The sequence below is a fragment of the Mustela lutreola genome, chromosome 8, assembly GCF_030435805.1.
Source record: "Mustela lutreola isolate mMusLut2 chromosome 8, mMusLut2.pri, whole genome shotgun sequence".
Classification (NCBI taxonomy): Eukaryota; Metazoa; Chordata; class Mammalia; order Carnivora; family Mustelidae; genus Mustela; species Mustela lutreola.
The window spans coordinates 80,663,888-80,689,782 of record NC_081297.1 but is presented as its reverse complement, the minus strand read 5'-3'; the positions used below and the strand labels follow the sequence as shown (position 1 = coordinate 80,689,782).

At 37.2% G+C, this 25,895-nt stretch overlaps 1 protein-coding gene across 9 annotated transcripts in view; it reads left to right on the top strand.

Annotated features, from left to right (window-relative positions):
• SOX5 (SRY-box transcription factor 5) overlaps window positions 1-25,895 on the top strand; it is a 995,891-nt gene that overhangs the window by 126,678 nt on the left and 843,318 nt on the right. For all 9 annotated transcript variants that reach the window (XM_059185762.1, XM_059185763.1, XM_059185769.1 and 6 more), the window contains exon 2: window positions 13,272-13,353. The gene's annotated coding sequence lies outside the window, so the exon portion shown is untranslated. The remainder of the gene's footprint in view (window positions 1-13,271; window positions 13,354-25,895) is intronic.

The following is a 25,895-nucleotide window of genomic DNA, read 5'->3' as shown; positions in this document are numbered from 1 at the left end:
ATAACTGAAGTCATAGGGTATTTGTCTTTCTGTGTCTGACTTACTTCATTTAGCATAATACCCCCTAGGTACATCCACGCTGCCACAAATGGCAAGATCTCATCTTTTATGGATGAGTAATATTCTATCACATACACACAAATGCTCCACATTTCTTTATCCATTTGTCTATCAATGGGCACTTAGATTGCTTGCATATATTGGCTATTGTAAATAATGCTACAGTAAGCGTAGGGTTACATATGCCTTTTGGAATTAGTGTTTTCATTTTCTTTAGGTAAATACCCAGTAATAGAATTACTAGTTGGCATGGTATTTTTGTTTTTGGTTTTTAAGTTTTCCATAGTGGCTGTACTAATTTACATTCCCACCAACAGTGTACAAGTGTTCCTTTTTCTGCCATCCTTGCCAACACTTGTTATTTCTTCTTTTTTTGATTCTAGCCACTCTGACAGGTGGAAGGTGATATCTCATTGTGGTTTTGATTTACGTTAGGATGTTCTATACTCATGGATTGGAAGAATTAAAATTGTTAGAATTCCGCATTATCCAAAGCAATCTACAGATTCAATGCAATCTCTATCAAAATACCAATAGAATTTTTCACTGAACTAGACAAATAATCCTAAAATTTTTAATAGTTAAAGCAAACCTGAGGAAGAACAAAGCTGGAGGTATCACAACCCCAAATTTCAAGATATATTACAAAGCCATAATAATCATAGCAGTATGCCACTGGCACAAAAATAGACATGTAGATCAATGGAACAGATAGAGAGCTCAGAAATAAACCAAGGTGGGGCACCTCAGTGGAGCAGTTGGTTGAGTGTCTGACTCTTGGTTTCGGCTCAGGTCTGATCTCAGGGTTGTAGGATCGAGCCCCATGTCAGGCTCCATGCTCAGTGCAGTCTGCTTGTGTTTCTCTCTGCACCCCCCCCCCCAAATAAATGAAATAAATCTTTATTTTTTTTTTTTTTTTAAAGATTTTATTTATTTATTTGTCAGAGAGAGAGTGAGTGAGAGCGAGCACAGGTAGACAGAGTGGAAGGAAGAGTCAGAGGGAGAAGCAGGCTCCCTGTGGAGCAAGGAGCCCGATGTGGGACTCGATCCCAGGACGCTGGGATCATGACCTGAGCCGAAGGCAGCTGCTTAACCAACTGAGCCACCCAGGCGTCCCAGAAATAAATCTTTAAAAAAGGGAAATAAACCCATGCTTACATGGCCAATATATCTACAACAAAGGAGGCAAGAATATGCAATGGGGAAAAGACAATCTCTTCAATAAGTCATGTGGGAAAACTGGACAAGTACATGCAAGAGAATGTAACAGGACCACTTTCTTACACCATACACAAAAATAAACTCAAAATGGATTACAGCCCTAAATGTGAGACCTGAAACTATAAAACTTATAGAAGAGAATATAGGCAGCAATTTCTTTGACATTCGCCTTAACAACATTTTTCTAGATATGTCTCCTAAGGCAAAGGAAACAAAAGCAAAAATAAACTATTGAGACCTCACCAAAATAAAAAGCTTTTCAACAGACAAGGAAACTATCAACAAAATGAAAAGGCAACCTACTGAAAGAGATAGTTTCCTGGCACTAAGCATTCACTGGCAAGGACGATGGGATTACCGTGGTTGCTTTAAATTTCATACCACAGAGGTTGGGCTCAATGCCTCAACCTGCACAGCTCTTCCATGCTGAAGAAGGGATATTGAGGAGAAAACTTCACTGTCTATTACATTATGCCTTAGGGGGTATTTGTGTATTTATGATAATTTTTTTGGCTGTAGAATGTGAGTAAAATTACAAACAATTATAGCTGGAATAAGAAAAAGGGGAGGAAAAAGCCAATATGATAAAATGTATCCAAAGTTATGTGTGTGTGTGTGTGTGTGTGTGTGTGTATTTTGAGAAATAGAAAGAGAGCGAGGAGGAAAGGGCAGAGGAAGAGGAAGAAAGAGAATCTTAAGCAGGCTCCATGTCCAGGGTGGAGCTTGATAGGGGGCTCCATCTCATAACCCTGAGATCCTCACCTGAGCTAGAATCAACGGACTGAGCCACACAGGTGTCCTGAAGATGTGATTTGATTATAAACTTCTTTCAAAAACATCCCTCTGACTTTTATTATTTTTTACAATTTCACTAAGAATTATGTGAGCAACCTAATGTCATCCCATTGTACCTCTAGAAGAGCTCAGTGAAAACCAGCCTCTGTGAAATATGGTTAAACTTCCCTTTCAGAGCTGTCATCGGCATTAAACTTTTTAATTCAAGTCGTTTATCATTGAGTTCTCCTTGAAAACCCTGTCATATAGGCCCAAGAGTGTCCTGGGCTTTAGTACTACTACTACTCATATTTTTGAGATACATGCCTGGAATGTTGTCTGCTCTTCTCTCCAACTTTCCAGATCTTTCCTGTTCCACAAAACCCAGCTGAAATGTCTATGAAGCCTTTTGATAACCAGTCTAGTCCAAGGGTCTTTTCTCTCTCTTCCCTCTGAAGACTTAAATATTATATTCTATATAATTCATTTGTTGGTCAAATTATCTCCTGCCTTTTGAGACTTGTCTTCTATGTCTTTGAGCTATTACTAACATCTTCTATTATTGATTATAACTTTCTTGAAAATAGAAACCCTTGATATCTTAATGAGTCCTATGAAAATTGTTTTTCATGTAGTCATCTTGAAAAGGGACGTTTAAAATCTCTCATTCTGGACATGAAAATAACTCACATTTACTAAGCTTGTACTATATGCCCAAGAGTAACAAATGCTTTATGGGTGTTATCTCAGTTTTTCCTCACATATAGATACAAAAACTTCACGTAGTAGATTAGGCAAAAGCTATCTCAAAAGAGCTGAAATAAGAAAGGGAATATAGTGGTTCCCCGTTAGAAAATAACCTTTAAGCTCAAGGTATATGTCCAGGCATCCACTGATCACTCTGTTTTTCCCATCTCTTACCTTTATTTTTCTCTTAGTTAACTCTTTTAAGTTTGGAAGATCTTCAGTAACCTCGATTATGGTTGTGGGAGTAGTTCTAGCAATTGTGGTGATGGGGATCCCCACATGGCTTCCCAGAACTGGTCAATGATTACTCAGGCCTGAACAGTCATCCCTAAAGAGCAGCTAGAGGAGGTGTGGGTCAAACTCACTTGAACCATGAAGTCCGAGAATAGGAACTGCATGGTTTTTCAGTGAGATGCTGAGTAGATGATTTTTCTGGTAAATAATATTTCTAATTTACAGATAAAACCTGGGCTTAGAGCTTAAGTAACTTGCCTAAGATCACCCAGATAGGAACACTCTGTCCAGCATAAACTCCAGAGTTTATGGTAAACACTTTGCTATACTGTAGTATTTTTATCAAACTGTATTTGAGTATCAGTGCTCAAAATAAAAATAGCATCTATTGTACAGACCTTATTTTATGTATGTTCAGCAGCCATCTTCTTTAGATACTCAGTGCTCTTATTTCCTTGTATAATCTCATCTTCTTCTTTTTAACCAAATCAGGAACTGAATGATTATCTGGAATTATTGTATATTGGTTAAGTGACTGCATTTTCTTTCCTAAGACTGTGTTTCAGTCACCATGTTTTCTTACTCAGATCTTTGTACTCAAATACTTTCATGACTCTTTGTGGGCTCCAAAGGTAGTACACACATTTCAGATATTGTCCGAGTTGGGTTGGCAACTGAAATCTCCCTCCATTGCCTGTGAAGGTGACAGGGTATCAGGTGGAGATTCATGAGTCCCAGATCTATCAGCGGAAAGACACTTGGGGAGAATAAACGAGGATTGACGGAGCTCTGGGTGTGGAAGGCCTGATTCTTAGAGCTCCTCAGATGAAAGTATATGGGTCCTGTTATCTTTGGCTCCTTCCGAAATTTAGGGCCTGCCCTGCTCTTGCTTGGGCCTGCCACCAGGCCTCGTTCTTCAGGTTCTTCCTGCCGTTTCAGTACTTCGCAGAGACCACCTACTGATTCGCTGCAACTCCAGGTCTTCCTGTTCTACTTCTGACCCAAGAATTTCGGGTGTCTAAAATGAGTTTTCTATAATTTTTGACATTATTGTACTTCAGGTACTATTTAATTTTTTATATGTTAACACACAAAGGTACTTTTTTGTCGTAACAACCCCTTTGCTGACATTCTGGAATGTATCCCTTGCTTTACTTCTTTCTCTGCTAATGACTTTTCCAACTTTGAAGTAGTTAGATCACAGCTTTTTTATTAATAAGTTTTAATGACTTTGTTTTCTCCACATCATCTAACAAAGTACGTTACAGGTATTGCTCAACAATATATTTATTTAATTTGACTCAGTGCTCAGAGATGGGGTGAACTGTTTGTCACATTAATATGAGGACCAGGAATTTCATTTTATTCACAGAGGTGACCTGAAGACTCCTTTACTCTGCACTTTTCAGCTTGGGCTAAGAGCTATAGGGTGAACAGAGTGTACCAGCCTAATCCACAGATTGGTATGTAGTTCTTAGCATCGTTAGCCATTCAGTCTTTGCTATATCAGCTGAGGGGTTAATTTTGGGTTGCTTTTTGTTCATTGAATGTAGAATTTGGTATATTATGAGGATTTTTGCTTCTAGTCAGGAATAATGGCTTTGTGTTGTAAAATGCATTAAAATAGTATGTGCCAGCTTATCTAAACTAGGTCAGTTATTTTATAGTTACATTTGATTCATGATGGTACTATGGAAGGGGAGGGAAACAAGTCTTCTTATGCAGAAATGTTGCCTATTAACAATGAAAAATGCTTTTATAGATTGCCCTCCTATTAACAGTTCATGGTCTATATTGAAGGTATTTGATCTGTTCAATTACTGATTTTTCACTGGTAAAGTAAACTTTATCTTCAGCCCATGCACATCAGCATAGGAGTACATCTATTTTACTTTTTAATGTTAAAAATCACAAAGGCTTTTCTAAATTAGCAGGGGCATTTACACAGTAAACTAGTGAAAAATGTTATGAGCTTTCATCAGCTTTTTTGGTTTTAGCTGCCACTTTGGGGCTTTTACACTTCTTTCTCTTTCCCACTCCATCTCCAGGAGGCAAACAAAGAAATATAATTTGCATCAGCTATAGAAATGCCTCTGAGATCACTGCTCTAAGTGAGTTGGGGATTTGGAGTAGAAATCCTGAAAAAGAGAAAAAGGCAAGGGTAAAAGCTCTGTTGACAAGGGAGTTTCATAGGCATGCGGTGAGAGCACAACATTGGACGTGTGAATACAAATTTTGCAAGCTTCCTCTTTTCTTGTGAAAAAAGTCTAGGAATGTGGTAGTTCTGTCTGGTTAAAGAGTTGGATACAATGACAGCTGGATAGCTTAGTTTTTCTTTCTAATGTAGATACTTCCCTGTTGGAGTGTTTAGCACCTTTACTCCTTCTGTCCTGCTTCTCATCACATGTGGCACCATTGGTTGAGAGGAATTAGGTAGCTCTCTCTGTACATGATGTTGAGCAGTTCTCCATCACTTGAACAATCCACTGGGATGGAATGGAAGGGCATTTGAATTTTCACTTTGATGGGGAGCATTAGCACATTCCCTCTCTGCTGGCATCAGGTCAAGGAAACCAAGTAAGCTTGTGAAGCAGTTTTTCCCTGGAGCAAATATAATACACGTATTTGGCTAGGAGGTCATCTGCTAAAGGTTGACTTTATTTCTTCAATAGGATCAGGTATTTGTTCAAATTTAGAATGCATCTAAGTAGAGGCAATGTAGACATTTAATCAAAGCAAAATCTATTCTAAAAAAATAGGAAGATCTCATTATAGATTCACAGTCTGTGTATTTGTGTGCTCAAGTATAATAATAATACTGGGATACATTTCAGAGAAAAGAGATGAGTAAAAATAAGAAAAAAAAATTAATGGATTTGAGCCCAAGTAAATGAAACTCTATTATTTAATTATAGTATCTGACTGTGAATATAAATGGGAGATGTAGAGCAAGAATTTTTTCTACAGTTTGGATCACAGAAGATTTCATGACTAAAAGGGAAAGTCTGAAACTCAGAGCTATAAGCTAGAAGTTTGATCCTTCATAAAATGAATCAGGGAGTATAAAAAAATATTTTGGGATTGAGGACAGTCCCTTTTGCAAGCACTCAAGTGTTTTTACATCTAAAGTGAGTAAAAACTGCATAACGTGGAAAACTCGCCAGTGTCCTTCAAATTTGCCACTTCAGAGAAGCCTGAATAGATGGGGTAAAACTTACTGATACACAATGGAAAAAGACAGGCTTACTCTTAAAATTTCATGTTTGGAATCTGTTGTGGCCTAATGTCTGTAATAATGTCAATGGTTGGGCTATTTTTTTTTTTTAAACCAGTTGCTATTTTTGGCATGTGGGTATGTTTAAACTCCAGTGTCCTGGTAAAATTCCAATGTAGATGACTGATGATGTTCTACCTGCCATGTTCTTATTTTGTCTTTCTTTTCTTTCTTTCTTTCTTTTTTTTTTTTTTAAGATTTTATTTATTTATTTGACAGACAGATCACAAGTAGGTAGAGAGGCAGGCAGAGAGAGAGGAGGAAACAGGATCCCTGCTGAGCAGAGAGCCTGATGCAGGGCTCCATCCCAGGACCCTGAGATCATGACCTGAGCCAAAGGCAGAGGCTTTAACCCACTGAGCCACCCAGGCGCCCCTTATTTTGCCTTTCTTAATGAAATGAAACACAACTGCATTCCCAGGCAGAGTTTTGATATACTTTAGTATTTTTATCTAGTATCTTCATTTTATAGTTCCATATCATTAGAACTTAGATCCAGGTTCAGCTTTATCACTGACTCATTTGTGACCTTGTGCAAGTTATCTTCATCTCTCTGGTATTCTGTAAACTAGAACAACAATCTAGGTCATTGTTAAGCCTACCCCCAATTTTAACAGACTATGAATTGTTGATGGTACACATCCTTGATAATACAATAGGGGAAAATTTTTTCCGGACTTCAAAAATTTTTCAGAAAATTTCAGAAATTACCTTTAAAGTTGTCTGTCCGAGAGTATATATCAAGTGCCAGAAATCTTGGTATTTCAAATTAGAGTCAGTTTCTCTTTCACCCCCTCCCTACTCCCAACTAATCCCAATCCATTTCTCAGTTATCTTTTAGTGGAAGTATGAATGCATGTTTAGTTTTAGATGAAGGGAAACAAGAGAGCTCGGGGAGAAAACAAAACAGTATCTCATATAGCTACATTTATTTTGATGTTCAGATTTTTGATTTATCAATCTCACATTTTTTCAGAAATTTCCAGGAGGGCACAATTTATGACATAGTTAACTCAAAGTGGTAAAATGATGACATCATCAAACTATGAGGAGTTATGTATATATAATGCCATACCTAAAGCAACCACTAAAAAAGCTATGCAAAGAGACACTAAAATACTGTATATAAATCAAAAGGTAATTATAAAAACTGTTGAAGGCTGAAAAAAGGCAAGAGAAATGAAAAATAGAGGAAAGTAGAAAGCAAAAAATGAAATTGCAGACTTCCATCCTAACATATTGTTAGGTCCCCCAATAATGGGTCCATGATTAAAGGAGCGAGACTGATATAAAGCGAAGGTCAAGCAAAGCTTTATTCCGCGCCAAGCATCAAGAATTCAAACTGACCAGCCAGGGCTGTGCCTCTTACAGAGAGGGCAACCTCTCTCTCTTTCACAGACTAACTTTTAAGGGCAAAGGCCATGTGGTTGGGCCTGGCCATGCAGAGGTGGCCAATGAAATTGTAACACACAGAGAAAGCTGCACAGTCATGTTAGGTCACACATAAGTGACCAGTTGAATTACAATTTACCCCAGCAGACATTTGACCCAGCCTATCACCTTGGTCAGAATTGGCACCCAAAAGGCTCCCAAAGGGCGGGGCCCATACTCCTTGGTAACTAGGGAGACAGTATGCAACCCCCACTGATTGGATGTTTCCACCTGGCCTGACCCACCCTTGTATTTGGGCTTTGTTACCTGGGGCTGGTTTCTGGGTTTTATTTTTAAGTAAGCCCCCTGGGGGAAGGGGAGCAGAGACAGTTTAAGGGTTAAACAACAAGGTTATTGTTTAACGGATGGATGGAAGCGCTCTGGCTAAATAGGTCCTTACAATATCAATAATTGTATTAAATATAAATGGACTAAATACTATAATTAAAAGATTAAGAAAGTATATTAAAAATATGATATAAGTATTGCAGTTTATAAGAAATTCTCTTCAAATATAATGATATAGGCAGGTTGAAAGGAAAAGGATAGATAAAGATGTATAATGAAAACATAAATTAAAAATGCAAGACTTGCTATATCAATACCAGTTATGGTGGACTTGAGAGCAAAAGAAAAAAAAAAATACTGGTGATAGAGGGAAATATTATGTAATGATTAAAAAGTTGTTCCATAAAAAAGACATGGCAGGTGCACCTGGGTGGCTCAGGTTAAGCCTCTGCCTTCAGCTCAGGTCATGATCTCTGGGTCCTGGGATCGAGACCTGCTTCGGGCTCTCTGCTCAGCAGGGAGCCTGCTTTCCCCTCTCTCTGCCTACTTGTGATCTCTGTCTGTCAAATAAATAAATAAAATCTTAAAAAAAAAAAAAAGACATGGCAATCCTAATGTGTATGCACTAAATAACTGAATTACAAAATATATGAAGTAAAAATTAACAGGTTTGAAAAGAGAAATAGACAAGTTCACAAATATAGTTGAAGATTTCAATACCCCTACATTATCAATTAATAGAAAACTAGACAGAATATCAAGGATATAGAAAACTCATCATCAGTAACCAATAGACTCTAATTAATATTGACAGAATTCCACCCATCAGCAGCAAAACACATATTCTTGTCATGTGACTATGGGACATAAATCAAGAGAGATTTTCTGGATCAGAAAATGAATCTCAGCACATTTAAAAAGAATTAAAGTCTTATGGAATCTATAAGTTGGCCACCATGGAATCAAACTAGAAGTGAATAATAGAAAGATAACATGAGAATCTCTGAACACTTGGAAATTCAGCAACATAACTGAATTCTAAATAATAATCCATTGGTCACAAAGGTGGTCTCAAAAGACATAAAAAATACATTGAACTGAATGAAAGTAAAAATACAACATCAAAATTTATGGATCACCGATAAAGAAGTGCTAAGAGGAATCATTATAGCACTAAATATATAATTAGAAAAAAAGAAAAATCAGTAATCTAACCTCCCATTTCAAGAACCTATAAAAAGCAGAGCTGAAACAGAAGCTTCCAAAGAAAACAGAAGAAAGGAAATAATAATGTTAAGAACAAATCCCATAAAATTGAAAGCAGAAAAACAATCAATGAAAAAAAAATAAGTTGAGAGATATTGTACCACAGATTACCTGTGCAGGAAAAGACCAAAATTCCAAATTTAGGGGAGCCTGGGTGGCTCAGTGGGTTAAAGCCTCTGCCTTTGGCTCAGGTCATGATCCCACGGTCCTGGGATTGAGCCCCGCATCGGGCTCTCTGCTCAGCGGGGCGCTTGCTTCCTCTTTTCTCTGCCTGCTTCTCTGCCTACCTGTGATCTCTGTCAAATAAATAAATAAATTCTTTAAAAAAAAATTAAAAAATTAAAAAAATATGGCCATTTAAAAATTGATGAAATTGATAAACCTCTGCAAGCCTAATAATAAAGACTAATAAATAAAGAGAAAAGACACAAATTACCAATATCAGGAATGAAAAAGAGTGAACACTGCAGACCTTGCAGACATCAGAAGGGTAATACAGGAATGGATGTATTGGGATAATACAGGGATGGATGAAATGGACCAATTCCTTAGAAAACACAAACTACCACAACTTACCTAATATTAAATAGATAATTTGAATATCCCTATAGTTAGTAAGGACATTGAATATAAAATTTTTAAGCTTTCAAAAAGGAAAATCTGGTCCAAGATGTGTTCACTAGCATGTTTTAACAGACACTTAGAGAAATAACACCAGTTCTACACAATCTCTTTCAGAAAACCATTTCTTTTATGGTAGTGCTATCCAGATACCAAAACCCAACAGACAGTTGAAAGAAAGGAAGAAAAGAAAAAGAAAACCAGACACAAATATTCCTCATGAACACAGACACAAAAATCCTTAACAAAACATTAGCAAATAGAAGTCATATAAAATTAGATATATTCCATGATCAATGGGAGATTTATTCCAGGGATGTGAGGCTGGTTCAGTACTCAAAAAACTACTTATGTGATTCATTATGTAACAGGTTAAAGAAGAAATGTCACAATTCTATCAATTCATATAGGAAAAACTTTTGACAAAATTTAATAACCATTCATGGTAAAAACTCTCAAATAAATAGGAACAAGGAATGTCCTCAACCTTATATAGAACATGTATTGAAAATGCATAATAGTATACAACTAACATTACCTTTAATGATGAAAGACTGAGTTCTTTCCCCTTAGATCAGGAAGTAGGTCAAGAATGTGTGTACTCATCACTCTTATTTAATATAGTGCTAGAATTTCTAACCAGTGCAAAAGAAAAAAAAAAAAAAGGAAATTAAAAACATAGAGATCAGAAAGGAAGAAATAAAACTGTCCCTATTTCCAGGTGCCATTTTTGTTTATGTAGAAGATCCCAAGGAACTTAAAGAACACACTTGTCAATCTAATAACTGAGTTCATCAAAGTAGTGGGATACAAGATAAACATGCAGAAATCAATTAGATTCTTTTATAACAGCAATGTACACCTGCATAGCAAAATTAAAAATATAATGCTATTTACAGTTACTCAAAAAATTAAATACTTAGGTATAAATCTAACAAAAAATGTACAAATGTTAAATGTTAAATATGTTAAAATCCAGGACTATCTAAAAATAGATATACCATGTTCATGGACTGGAAGACTCACCAATACAAAGATGTCAGTTCTCCCAAACTGACATGCAGATTTAATATAATTCCCATCAAATTTTCAGCAAGATTTTTTGTATGTGTAAACAAAATTATTTTAAAATTTATATGAAAAGACAAAGGAATCAGAATAGATGTGATGAATTTGAATTAGAAAAATAAAAGTGACAGGGATTAACACACCGAATTTCTAGATTTATTATGTAGCTATAGTAATCAAGACTCTGATCTTGGGAGAGGGATAGGCACATATATGAATGGAACAGAATGCAGAATCCAGGAATTGACTAACACAGACATATTTAACTGATTTTTGACAAAGGTGCAAAATCAATTCAATGGATATACAGCCTTTTCAACAGATGGTGTTAGGCCATTGGACATTCATAGGCAAAAACAAACAAACAAACAAACAAACAAACACAAAAAAACCCCAAAACAAAATACAAACCTTTGAGCTAAGTCTGATAGCTTATATAAAGATTAACTCAATATATATCATGAACTTTAATGTAAAATCTAAAATGATAAAGTTTTTAGGGAAAAAAAATGAAAGTCTTTAGGATCTAGGTTAGGCAATGCATTTTTGGACTTTCTACCACAAGCACAACCCACAAAAGGAAAGATTGATAAATTGGATTTTATCAAACTTAAGAACTTTTGCTCTGTGAAAGACCCATTTATGAGGATGAAAAGACAAGCTACACCCTGGGAGAAAATATTTGCAAGCCATATATCTGATGAACAACTAGTACTAGGAACATAATCTTTTAATCTACAGTTAAAAAAAAATCAATTAGAAAATGTCCAAAGACATGAAGAAACATTTTATGGGAGAAGATATATACGGATAGCAAATAAGCTATCTTATTTGTTCAGCATCACTAATCATCACTAATCATTAGAGAAAAGCAGAATGGCTAAAATAAAAACTAATGACAACACCAAATGCTGGCAAGGATGCACAGAAACTGGCTCACTCGTGTATTGCTGATGGGGATGTAAAATGGCACAACCATTCTGCAAAATAGTTTGGCAGGTTTTTAAAGAAAATTTAACATAGAACTCCAGTACAAACCAGCAATTGCTCTCCTGGGCATTTATCCCAGAGAAAGGAAAACTTTTGTTCACATAAAAACCTGTATGCATATGCTTACAACAGCTTTGTTCATAATAACTTCAAACTGGAAGCAATGCAGTGTCCTTCAATGAGTGAATGGTTAAATGATCCTTACCACAGAACACACTACTCAGCAATAAAAATTAGAGAACTATTGATACCCCAACCTGGATAAATCTCCAGAGAATTATGTTGATTGTATGATTTCATTTATGTAATATTTTTGAAATGACAAAATTATAATAATTATAAGTCAATTAGTGATTTCCACTGTGTATGGTGGAGTTGGGAGGGAAGGGAAATGGTTATTGCTATAAAAAGACAATTTGAGGAATTCTTACGGTAATGGAAATGTCTATCTTGACTCTATCAGTGTCAGTATGTTGGTTTTGATATTATACTATAGTTTTGTAAGATGTTACCACTGGGGGAAATGAAGCAAAGGGTGCAGGAATCTCTCTGTTTCTTACAACTGCCTGTGAGTCTACAATTATCTCAAGCTAAATTGTTTAATTAAAGAAAAAGACAGCCCTCTACCGGCTCCTACATTAAAATTCAAAACCTTTCCTTGGCCCTTTCCAACCTCACTCGTGTCCTACTTCTCTCTGTTGCACTTCATCCTGCAGCCATAGTGGCCTTTTTGCTGTCCCTGGTCCTGCTTAGCAACCTCTCACCACAGGGCCTTTGTACTTGCTATTCCCTCTGGTGGCAGAGATCCTCCCTCTGGTTTGCTTACTTCATCCTGTTCTCTGCTTATCAGACATTTATCTTGAATACTTTATCTAAAGTAGCACACCTATCACAATCTAATGCTTTATTTGGATTTATTTTTCCTCTTTCAGTAAAAACATATTTGATACTTTAAAAAATACCATCTTCCTGGGATGGGAATCTTAAACTCTCTGCTATACCTTCACTTTTTAATGTGTTCTACTGGAATTTGGAACATTTGATTAAAAAAAAAAACATACGCACACACACACAAAAAACAAAACAAAGAAACTGATTTCTATTTTCTTTTGTATTCTCTTTCTTTCTGCTGATGTCTAAGTGGGATTTGTGGGTTCCATAGTAATAAATATTCTGTATTATGTCATGCTCAGTTTATCACAATCCACTGGTATTTCCCCGATAGCTAACATTGCAGAGTTGACCTCTTTATACAGTGATTCTGCCTCTAAATGACTTAGCTTTAATTCTCTTCTAGGCTTTTTAATCAGGCCGCAGTGTACAGACATACTTCAAGAGGATCCTTAGAAGTCTTGGACAAGCTTACCCTTATGTGGCAGGTATGTCTCTGTCTACACACTAAGTGTGCAAGACATGTAACTTTTTTTTTTTCTAGAGCTAAATCTAAATTACATTTTGCTCTTCCATTTGACCAAATGCAGAAGCAATCTGAAGTTGCACCTAAGTTCTAGAAGGTTATGAGATAACCAGACTTTTGAGGGATGACATACCTGTTCTTTGGCTGCCATCTCTTCATTAGGCACAGATTTCCTCCCATCCCTTGTCAGTACTTGTGGGAAACTGCTGAGGCATACCTTGATCTTCCTTTGTGGATCTTCTACTCTCCTTCTCCAGGCTTTTCAAGATACCTCCTGGGCATATCAGGGCATGCTGTTACTCCTGCTGGACCAGAAGAAACTCTCTGTCAGTGGATGAAGCTCTTTGTTCCTCTCCTACCACTCTGAAGCGCATGATACTTGTTGTGTTGCTCTTGTATCATGCTATTGTATGGGGTCCTTTGCAAGGCTGGTCAGGTCCATCTGCCAGGATATATCTGCCTTGGCCATCTCTAAGGTCCTGGCTATATCCTAGAAAGACCATTCTTTCCCTCCTACCATTATCTCTTACCCATGTATTTGGAGTTTCTCTCTGTAACAATACTTTGAACAAGCACAACTTAGGAAATCAATCAAAACACAATTTACTTGTTTTACTTGTTTCTTTAAAATGAATTCAGAAAGGGTAGTGGGAGTTCCCTTGCTTTTGGCGGTGGGGAGTAGGGAGAATAGATCTCAGGCAGGCTCCATCCCTAATAGGACTACTCTTAGATTTAAAAAAAAAAAAAAAAAGAAAAAAAGAATTCTTTTGGCACTTTAGATTCCAAACATAGTCTTCATTCAGAAATTAGAATGTCTAATCTTAGACCATAATCATAGCTTGAAAGTTAGTTTAATATCCATCATCCCTTCTCCCACATCTGGGGTCCATTTTGGGGTTGGGCCAAAATTTGCACTGGGAGATGTTATGGGGTTTTTCTCTGTCACCTCCTCTCCCACTTGCTAGCTATTGCTAAACCTAAGTGGTTGGAGCATGGAAAGAAGAGGAATTAAATGGCTTGGGAATGTTTCTTACTTGAAATGGTCCTGTGTTAAGCTGGCTCCAAGCTTTCTGGGCTTGGCGATATTTAAAACTGACACTCATGTGGCTCCTTTTGGAGTTCTTGGTGGCTTCTCTGCTGGACCCATCTAGCTTCAACTCCCCTGGGTTGAGCTATTCACTTTCCAGTGGAGCTTCTGGGTTTCAGATAGTCCATTCTACATGCACTCTCCGTTGGGGTATCAGTGATACTTCTAGATGGTCATCTTGGGCTTCAGGCTGGCTTTCTCATATATGGCCCACTCCTACCTCATGAAAACATGAATCTTACGTACCTGAATGGGCAGGAAAGGTGCAGGACCTTTTCAGATTCCAGAGATGCTCCTAGCCTGACCCTCTTGTCCTCTAGATTTCCAAGGTAAGAATCAGTCTGCAGTCCACTGGGTTTCCCAAACTCCAGGAGACACATTTAGGCTGCCTACCTTGTTCCTTTGAAGCCTCTGTAAATACTGGAGAAAGGAAAAGTGGCACCTTCCAGCTCTCTTGCGGGGATGAAGGGGGGGGGGGCACAGGGTGGTGGGGCTTACCATAGAGTAGCAGCTCAATCCAAGAATCTCTTCTTAAAACTTCTCCTAATGTCTGTTGTTTTGATCCTTTACATTATCTTGTTGGTCTTAGGGCCATCTGACCTGTCTTGTGCTTTTCTTTTAAAATCAGGATTTTGATCTGGCCCTTTACTTTGGAATTTCATATCTGTTTAATGGAGGTAACTCAGTTGAATCTTGCAGTCTAATGTCTGGTCATGCAGACTCCACCAAAATGAGCTGAGGTGGTGGGGGGAGAGGTAAAGATGCAGTCACTCCACCCCAAATTGCCGTGGGATACACTATTATCTATATATGTCTTGACCACCTTATTTTTCACCCAGAAGGATCTAAATCTACTCTAAGCTTAGTTAATACATAGGAGAGTCTCTTCTGGTCTCTTTTGTATGCACAGAGTCATTACAATTTCCCAGGGGGTCTTAGGCTTTTGAAACTAAAAAACCAGTAACATAATCGATACTTCCCCTGTAACCCTTCTGTCCCCTCCCCCACCCCGTCCCCACCACCATGCTCCCCTGCTCTTCCAATGATTTTCTAATGCTATGAGTTCAGAGTATAACAGGTTGGCTGCCTGAATGGGGAGAGAAGCAAGATTCAAGGATATGAAATAAAATACTTCAAATGTTATATCCTAAATGATAAATATTGTCTATCCTCTTTTGAGTACCTCTTAATGTAGTTTTTCATCTTTATAATGGCACTACATGCTTTACATGAAGGATTTGATATCTGAGGAAACCAGGTTTATTATTCTGCTAGGGGGTGGCTTAAACAATAGAAATATATTGTGTCACCATTCTGGAGGATCAAAGTCTAAAGTCAAGGTGTGGGCAGGGTTGGTTCTCTCTGAGGGCTGTGAGGGAGGAATCTATTCCCACTCCTTGACTTGTAGATGGCATCTTCTTCCTGTCTCTTCACATCATTTTTCCACTATGAACATCTATCTCTATGTCCAAATTTGCTTTTTTTTTTTTTTTTTTTTAATAAGGAAACCAGTCATATTGGATTAGGACCCACACTAATGACCTCATCTAAACTACTTAGAGCATTGACCTTATTTTCAAATGTCACCTTCTGACATACTGGGAGTTGGGACTTCAACATATAAATATGGGAGGGAAAGGTTGTACAATTCAACCCATAACACCAGGGTTCAAAGAGGCTCAATGACCTCAGTTTCACACAGATCTTGAATTGCTAGTGCAGGGATTCCACAGCTGTGTGACTCTAAAGCTTGGTTCTTCCTGCTATACTACACCTCATCTCAAATGAATCTTGAATGCAGCCTTGTGCAATGAGAATACTGTCTTCCTTTAAACAACCAAGCCAGCCTCATGAAGGCATGGGCCCATCCTGGAAAAAAGCTCATACTTAGCTATAAGGTCTCTCATTACAAGAACTCAGAACAACGCCTTATACAAAGGAGAAACAGGAACATGTTTGTGGAGAGGTCCAATGTAATGCCATTATACCATAGGCTAGAAACTGAGCTTATACCTGAGCCAGGGTTTAAGTTCTACCAGAATTCAAATGGCTCTGAAGCTGTCAAAATGGCCTCAACTCTAATTTGGTGATATTATTCCTATGGCCTGTGGTTTGCATTTCTGGTGCTTTTAACCTGTATTCAAGTCTAAATATGCTATGTGTCTGTGGGCTGCTTCACGTAGAGCGTATTTAAACAATGTGTAATAAAACGACATATTTAAATCATACAAAAGAAAAAGGGTAGAATGTGTGCTATAACGTCTCCGCAGGCATTTACTGGATAATGGTAATGACAGCTTTCCTAAAAAAGGATAAAATATGTTCAGTTTCAATGAGAATTATATTTAGGGGGATTATCATGTTATTTTCGATATTTTCTTTTTAAAAACAATTCTTTAGTGCATCCTAGGTGAGAGATAGGAAGTATAGTAGTCATTCAGAAACATGGCTTCATGCATATGAACAGAATTTGGGTCTTGTAGTATTCATCACTATTTTATTCCAGATGGCAAAAAAATGATCCCTTTCAGTTAGTGCTTGAAATATATACCTACAGAAATAAGTCCATTATAAGATTTTTCTTGCCAAAACTCTAATAGATGCTCACTTACTGAGAAATATGTATACTGAGAAATATTTAAGAAAAATACACTTTAATGAAGCTGCACTAATGATATATATTTAGTTAATTGTGTAGAGGGATCGAAATATGATTTCAAGTAAAGTAGACTATTGGCCGTATAAATAAGCCTGGCACAGGTGTGCAGAGTTTTAAGAGAATTAGGTAGCAGAGCTAATGAAAATTAGAGGAAGTCTCAATAATAGTTTTATTGTAAATTAGATTTTCTCTTATAAAGCAAATAGAGCCGTGTAACAAAATTTTAAAATAAGGGTAAAAAATTGCTAACATATCAATAGCCAAAAGCAACAAAAATAACCTTTTGGCATACTTGCTTTTCCTCCTTTTTCATTCATTTGTTCAGCTAGAAGTTAGGAGGTGCTTAATGCAGGCGTTGAGGAAAGATGGCTTGGACAACTTGCAAGATCTCTGCCCTGAACAGCTCTTAAATTATCAGGGAAAATACACAGTGAATGAGTCCTTATAACAAGTGGTAGGTGCAGTATTGGAGGCAAGGTAGCTAAAGAGCTTGCCGTCAACTCTATTGTTAGGTCTGGGAAGCCTTGAACAGGTAAGCTGAGATAGAAGAAACAGAGTAGAAATCTGTTAGCTGGAAAAGAGAAGAAAATGTATTTTAGTTAGAGGAAAGAGCATCTGCTAAGGTATGGGAGGATTGAAATAACATTACGAGTAACTGTAAATAATGCAACATGTCTGGAACAACAGAGAATGAGGCTGGAGAAGTAGGGGGAGGTGATATCATGGAGGGATTTGTGCCAGTTACACTATTGGCAAGAAAGTTTTTCAAGTAGTGAAGGAATGTGTTTAGAATTTCATCTTAGAAAAATTAATCTTCAGCAATATAATTGGATAGATGGCTTAGCAATTACTAACCTTAGGAACTGAGTGTTTAGTAAGGAGCTAGATAGACCAAGAAGCTGAAATAAAGCTAAAATTAAAAACTCTGGGCTTGCATGGACTTCTACATGGGTAGGAACTCTATAAAGTGTTCTCATGGTCATGTTTTTATAAAATTTTATAAAAAAGTTTGTTTTTAATGTCAATTAGTTATGAACATCTTCTCTTTCTGCATTACCACTCTACCCTGTGTTATGCTTTTCTTAATACTCTTTTAACACTGGGGGGCTTTGGTGATGCCGATTTTGTATTCATCATTTTTTATCTTTTTTTTTTTTTCAAATTGAATAAGCTTAGGTCTCGCTTTGTTGATCTAGTCCCAAGATGTGAAAAGGGAGGTTGTTAATCTAAGACTGTAGCTGCAGAGATGAAGAAGGAAAGGTATGGAAGACTAAGGGGGAGGAATTTTGAGGATTGGTATGAAGGAAAGTGTGGTGCCAAGCTTTCTCGCTTCTGAAACTCGGTGAATGGTAGGGGCAAGTAACAGTCTATTACACATCTCTTTTTTTAAGAGGCTTTTTTTTTTTTTTAATATTTTATTCATTTATTTGACCAAGAGAGAGACACAGAGAGAGAGAGAGCACAAGCAGGGGGAGCAGCAGAGGCAGAGGGAAAAAGCAGGCTTCCCGCTGAGCAGAGAGCCAGACTCCAGGCTCCATCCCAGGACTCTGGGATCATGACCTGAGCCAAAGGCAGACGCTTAACGACAGAGCTACCTAGGCATCCCTGTATTGAATGCCTTTATGTGTGTGTATGTTTTCATATTTTTGGATCTACCAAAAGTGTATTTACCTGTATCAAGGTGTTTTAATGTATTTTGTTATCTATTAACAAATTGCTTTCCAGGTAGATTGTGCCACTTAACGCTCCTACAGTAAGTGTAGAAATGGGCTTTGTTGTTTACGCCCCGCTAACACAGAGTATTATAATTTTAATGTTTTTAAACTAAATTATTGGGTAAAATTATTATTACCCCCTTTCTGTTTTATTCTGAGGTGAGATAAATGCCATTCGTTATTATTAGCTCTGCATAGGAATCTATGTTCTAGAGATAGTTATTATGTCCTTTCCCTGGTAATGATTTAGGAAGCATTAGGAGGTTGTTGTAAATCTTCCATGTGAATAGTTTTGTTATTTACTCTAAAAACATACATACATACATACATATATTATAAAAGCTAGAAATAAGTGGGGCTAAAATAGTTTTGTTGATTAGGTTGTTTTAGACCAGGTGTTGGCAAACTTTTTCTGATAAGTATCAGATAGTAAATATGTTAGGTGTTGTAGGGTAGGAAGCAAAATTAAGGATGTTAGGGCTCCTGGCTGGCTCAGTTGGTTAAGCATCTGCCTTCGGCTCAGGTCATGATCCGAGGGTCCTGGGATCGAGTCCTGCGTTGGGCTCCCTGCTCCATAGGGAATCTGCTTCTCCCTCTGCCCCTCCTCCCTCTTGTTCTCTCATTCTCTCTCTCTCTCTCAAATAATAAATAAATAAAATAATTTTTTTTTAAATTGAGGATATTATATAGGTACATTAAAAGAGAAAAATTTTCCACAAAATTTATTGACATAGTTCAAAATATAATAATAATAATTGAGGAAATTTTTTATAATAGTAGTCTAATGAGAAAAATTGAATTTTTTGTGGGGGAGACATTTCATGATTGTAGTTCAAAGTTAATGTTTTCAATTCTCAAATTGGTTATAAATGTTCATTCATTAAATCATTCTTATTTAACTGGTGGTGAGCTAGGTTTGGACTCCAGACTATAGTGTGGTGATCTCTGTTTTAGACAGTGACCTTTAAAAGTCATATTTCCATTAGGTTTTGTTAAAATACTTTGTTTGGCAATATGTGTCAGTTTTATTACATACTTTATTTGAGCTTACGGCAAATCTGCAACTTGCAAAACACTCATCAAAATGTATGTGTCCTGGGACCCCTGGGTGGCTCAGTTGGTTGGACGACTGCCTTCGGCTCAGGTCATGATCCCGGAGTCCCGGGATCGAGTCCCGCATTGGGCTCCCAGCTCCATGGAGAGTCTGCTTCTCCCTCTACTTTCTCCTTGCTCATGCTCTCTCTCAAAAAAAAAAAAAAAAAAAAAAAAAAAAAAAAAAAAAAAAAAAAGTATGTGTCTGTGTGTGTTCTGTGTAAAGGGTGTGGGTGGTTTTATTCTGCATTATCGATAGAAACTGGGATATATCTGGGGTAGTAGCACCATGACAATGAAGCATTTTGTCAATTTAGGTAACCAGAGAAGTGAGACAGAAAGCTAGATTTGACCAGTCCAAATTTGATCTGTTGGTATATGTATTGGAATGAGTCTGAATGTTCCCTGTTGACTTTGATTTGGCTGTAATTAGTCTTGCTCATTAATGACTGCTTCTGCTCAATTTTGGGGATTTCTGCTTTGGTTTTCATTTTGCTGTTCCTCAGCAACTTTCCAAAATGTTTTCATTCTTTTCTGACCCCCCTCTTCACAAATCTGATGTCTTAAAATACTTTTTATAATTTACATTTCATTTACTAATGGTTTCTGTGGCAAAGCTACCCAGTTCCTCTGGTTTCAAGAAAGAAAAGAAGGAGGAAAGAAGAAAAGAAATGAAATGGAAAGATATGAAAATAAGCAGGTTATTTAACCCACTTTTGAGATTGGGCCATTTAATCTCCAAAGTTTATCCTGGAATTTGATTCCTAAATCTGAGACCAGTTTTTCCTTTAAACTCTTAATGAATGGTTTGGGAATTCTTTTTAAAACTCGGGTAAGTTTAGCTATTTCCATGAGTATGCTGAATTATGGACTGGATTTCTTAAGAACTGACAATCAGGTTGAAAGTTTATTTTATTTTTTTAGTCAATATGGGTACAAAGAATTGGTATCTTTCGAATGCATAATCGAAATAATTCAAATAAATGAACTCAATATGAAAACACTATTTTTAAAAATATGATGTGGATGGAACTAGAGGGTATTACGCTCAGTGAAATAAGTCAGTCAGAGAAACACAAATACCTTTCGATTTCACTCATATGTGGAATTTAAGAAACAAAATAGATGAACATAGTGAGGGAAAGGAAAGAAAAATAAAATAAGATAAAACCAGAGAGGGAGATAAACCATAAGAAATTCCTAATTATGGGGAATAAACTGAGGGTTGCTGGAGGGGAGGTGAGTAGGGGGAAGGGGTAATTATGTGATAGGCATTAAGGAGGGCACAGGATGTAATGAGCACAGGGTGTTAAATGCAACAGATAAATCACTAAATTCTACCCTTGAAACTAATAGTGTACTATATGTTAACTAAGTTGAGTTTTTTTTATTTGTTTTTTGTTTTTTTAATTTTATTTATTTGACAGACAGAGATCACAAATAGGCATAGAGGCAGGCAGAGAGAGGGGGAAGCAGGCTCCCTGCTAAGCAGAGAGCCTGATGCGGGGCTCAATTCCAGGACCCTGAGAACATGACCTGAGCTGAAGGCAGAGGCTTTAACCCGCTGAGCCACCCGGGGGCCCCGAGTTTTTTTTTTGTTTTGTTTTTGTTTTTTAAGATTTTAGTTATTTATTTGACAGACAGAGATCACAAGTAGGCAGAGAGGCAGGCGGAGAGAGAGGAGGAAGCAGGCTCCCTGCTGAGCAGGGAGCCTGATGTGGGGCTCCATCCCCAGACCCTGAGATCATGACCTGAGCTGAAGGCAGAGGCTTTAACCCACTGAGCCACCCAGGCGACCCTGTTAACTAAGTTGAATATAAATTAAAAAATTTAAAAAAGTATAAATTTTTCCCATATTCTAGTGTATAGAATATTATGATTTAATATTTGCTTAAAATATTAACATAAAATATAAATATAATATAAAATATGCCATATCTATTTATACAACAAAGTAAGCTGTATTTATTTTCTAGAGATAATGTGTTATAAGATTTCAATTTTTATGTTTCTGAGAGTAAGCACAGGAGAAAAGTCCCTCAAAATTAAATTTCAGAATTATTTTCTTCTCTTATTTATTTTCATAGACTCTTTGGAAAGCAAGGTTCCAAATATATCTTTCCACAGTCTTTCTGGCAGTGGCTAACTCAGCATAGCTCTTCTAAACTATCACCTTGATTTTAGATGTTGAAATAAGTGGCCATTTAAAAAAACATTTTTAATTCCACATTTCATTTCTTCTTTAGATGCAGAAAGTTTTGTTTCTTTATATAGAAAATTGGTATTAACAGTTTTATAAATCCAAGAACAATATTTGCTCCAAACGCCATTTTTAAAGAATTTTCACTGAGTTTTTCCAATTATAGTTAATTAACAATTTGACTTACTGTGTCCTAAAATAAAATTCCTTTAATATTTATAACCATAATTATTGACAAATATCTGATATTTGTTATTTAAAAAACATTTATCCAGCCAGAAAAGGTGTAAATTATTTCATCAGAGGCAAACAGAGCCTCAGGGACCTTAACTCCTGAGTTCTACCCCAGGTTTGGGGAAAAACTGTAGGCAATGTGTTCACATGATCACGTTTTATATAATTTGCAAAGTAAGCTGTTTTAACTGCCATCATGCATGGCCAGCATCTCTGCTTTAAATTTCCTCCATTCCTGTTCTGTTTTGTGGTGAAATTGAAGAGGCCATGGCTTTGTTTTGGTCTTGGGTAGGGTCCATTGAAGGAGGAATCAGAATGGGGATACAGTTATTTTAAATTAAGTGAGATACAAGTATGTTGTTTATAAATATTTCTGTGTATAGTGAAGCTATTGATGATGTCTCACTTTGCCAATTTACTAGATGTTTGACACTCAGAGACCATATTGGAGCACAAAAGCCAGAGCCCACAGTGTCCTCTGGACACATCCTACAGCACGGACAAATGATGCACGGGGTGGAAGGATGAGACTAGGTTTGAAACATGCAGAGCCAGAAGCTACTGTGTGGAAAAACATTCTTGTTAGTAGACGTATGATATTACAAACAGAGGGTATGGTTTGTATCAATGCCCAGTCCCAGGAGAAGTTTTGTCCTGTTAGAAATTTAATGACTAACGCAGTTTATGCTGTTATTAACACATCATATTTTTTTTCATTTCTGATGGATATTACAGAAATAGAATTTCTCAGATATCTGTGTTTTTAGACACAAACTTGTAGTGGCGATACAGACAGTAAGCACCACTGTGTGTGCAACTGCATGTTTTCTGAATCACAGTTATGATACTTGAAAACAAATTTTGATTAAACATCCTAGATAAAAAGATGAATTTTCTTTCTGTTTTCTCTACAGAAAATGATATTTACAAAGAGACAGAGTATGCAGCTAACAACTTTGGCCGGGGTGGGGGAACTTTAGAGAGGTGTGGTCAGGGAGATAATTAATGGGAGTAGTATGTTTTTTCCCCAGATTTTGTGATTTTTTTTTTTTTTTTGTATTTCTCAGCATTTTAAAGTAGTAGTTTTTTGGGAATTTTGCTCTGTGAATAAATATTTACTTTTGTGTTAAACTAATCATTTTAATTTGTATTCTCTTTTTAAAATTGCATAAGCTTTGTGGCCCCCCAAAACCTGGATCTACGTAATAAATACTTTAAAATATTTAGATACCATGAATGCACACAGCCTCATATATACTTGCCACTCAGTTTGTGTTTGGAGTTGAATGCATCTACATAGTAACAATTTGTTATTTTTGTTCAGTGATGACTGGCACTTTATAGGGACATTAAATAATGTCTGTAAGCTATGGCTAAGAAGAATTTCTACCTTCTCAAGATCTTGAAAGTATTCATTCTACAAAGCAGTTTCTTATGGGTGAAAAACTTAAAAGTCTTTCATTTAACCAAAGATTTTGATGTATGGAAATAATATATTACTTTATCTTTTCCCCCAACCAATCTTTATTTACTGTTATTTATTTAATGTTACTTTATCTTTTCCCCCAACCCCAATCTTTTCTGGCTTAACTTTTTGTTTGTGTGTTCTAAAAGAAGTACAGAGGGAAGGAGGGAGGGAAGGAAGGAGAGAGAAAGACAGAAGGAGAGAAAAAGGAAGAGAGGAAGAAAAAGCTTCAGAAGTCCAAGGACTCTGGTCAGATTGGGTTAATAACAGATTGGTAGGAGAGTCTCAGAACAGGTGCTTGAAATTCACAAAAGTGGCCAGGACACAGTCAGTAGTACTCCCAGGAAAGTAAGAGAGTGCTACTAAGACTTCTCCATAGAAGTTTTTTCAAATAATAATTTCAAACAAAAATGTATATAGCCAGTGCATTTGTTTTAGGATGGTAGTATCTACCAGTGTTCTAAACACTTCCTGGTTACAGGCAGTACTTAACAATGTTTCAGAGAATGAATCTCAACATCTTCCTTTGGTAAATACATTGTACACTTTAACATTTTAGCTCTCAACACAAAAACAGTCTGTCCTAAGCATCTCTGTGCTCACCCGTTTTCCAGTTGTGTCTGGAGATTTAGGCATAGTCTACACACACATAGACAGTCCCCTTTTTAAAGCATCCACTTTGGACATACAAATGGATAGGCGTTCATAACGATGTCTCTGGGGTGACGGTGCCCACAGGGTTCACCTGATTACTTCTGTGTGTGGTGATGATGACTTAAAATGGGTGAGCTGGGAGGAACCTCCTTGTGGGCACAGGAGCCGGTGGGGGCTGCTGCTGGGCCGGCACCAACAGGGTTAACCAGGCTTGCCAGCATGAACAATGGAAACCGGGCAGCTCTAAATGAAATGAGCTGAATATTTCATTCGGCCACTCAGCTGCCTGCTCCAATTGCCTCCTTTACTAAAATAAGAGCTTAATCTAAAGTGACAACAACATCAGTTTCTGTGTGCTCCAGTCACACTGAACATGACTTCCTTAACATAAACACTATTTACATGGACCGTCTGGATATAGCAGGGAATCAGGAGCGTGCCCAGCTAAGACACAGGGTACAATGAAGGACGAGAAGCAGGCAGCTGAGAATTAACATCAGCAAATGAAAGCCTGACCCTCAGAGGGCATGTCCCTGATACGTTTTAAAATGAGAGAGCATTGCACCAGTAACCTTAGCCTTTGTAAAGACTATGCCATTTAAAATAAAATAGCACCTTTTCAGTTTAGACACTTAACCAAATGCATTATGTTTGACCCATTTTCCAACTTGTGTGACACGAGAGGACGGATCCCTAGCTGCAATTATTAGAATCTTTCGAACAATTGCAACCAATAACCTCCCTCCCCAGACTCCTTCTCATAGCAGCCTGTACTTCTTCGAGATAAAGAGGGCATTTCGTTCTGTGAGTTCAGGCCAGACAGAGACGTCAGGGGAGTGGGAGAGAAGATGTGACCCTTGAACTGAAGGCTTTGATGTCAGTGTTAGCAGTACGCAGGAAATCCCTGTTTGAAAGTGGTTTTCAGCTTGAGAGTTCTGGAAGATTAGAAGCAAGAGTGTGACAAGGCACCGGCCTGTCAGGGCCCACAAAATAACACAAGTAACTTATTTCCGGTACCCCACAAAAGATAATGAGGGAGATTGCAATCCTGAAAATGCATTATGGATGGTTTTTTTCCATAAGGAGGATGCTATAGCATTATTTTTGCCATGCTAGCCAATGTTAAGGGCCACTAAATGCAGGAATATGTAACTTAATCTTCTTCAAATTACGGACAGTTAATGGAAGTTAATGTTTTTCTCCCCCAGCTTCATAGGTAAGGAAAGTAGAGCACAGAGAACTTACATATACATCTGAGGTTACACAGTGAATCAGAGACCAATAGGGAAAGAGTCCTTTTTTTTTTCTTTTTGGGGCCAGTTATTTCTACCTTCTTCAAGTTATCATTAATACTCTTGTTTCTAAAATGGCTCTTCTCTTAAAATCTCCCTGGATTGA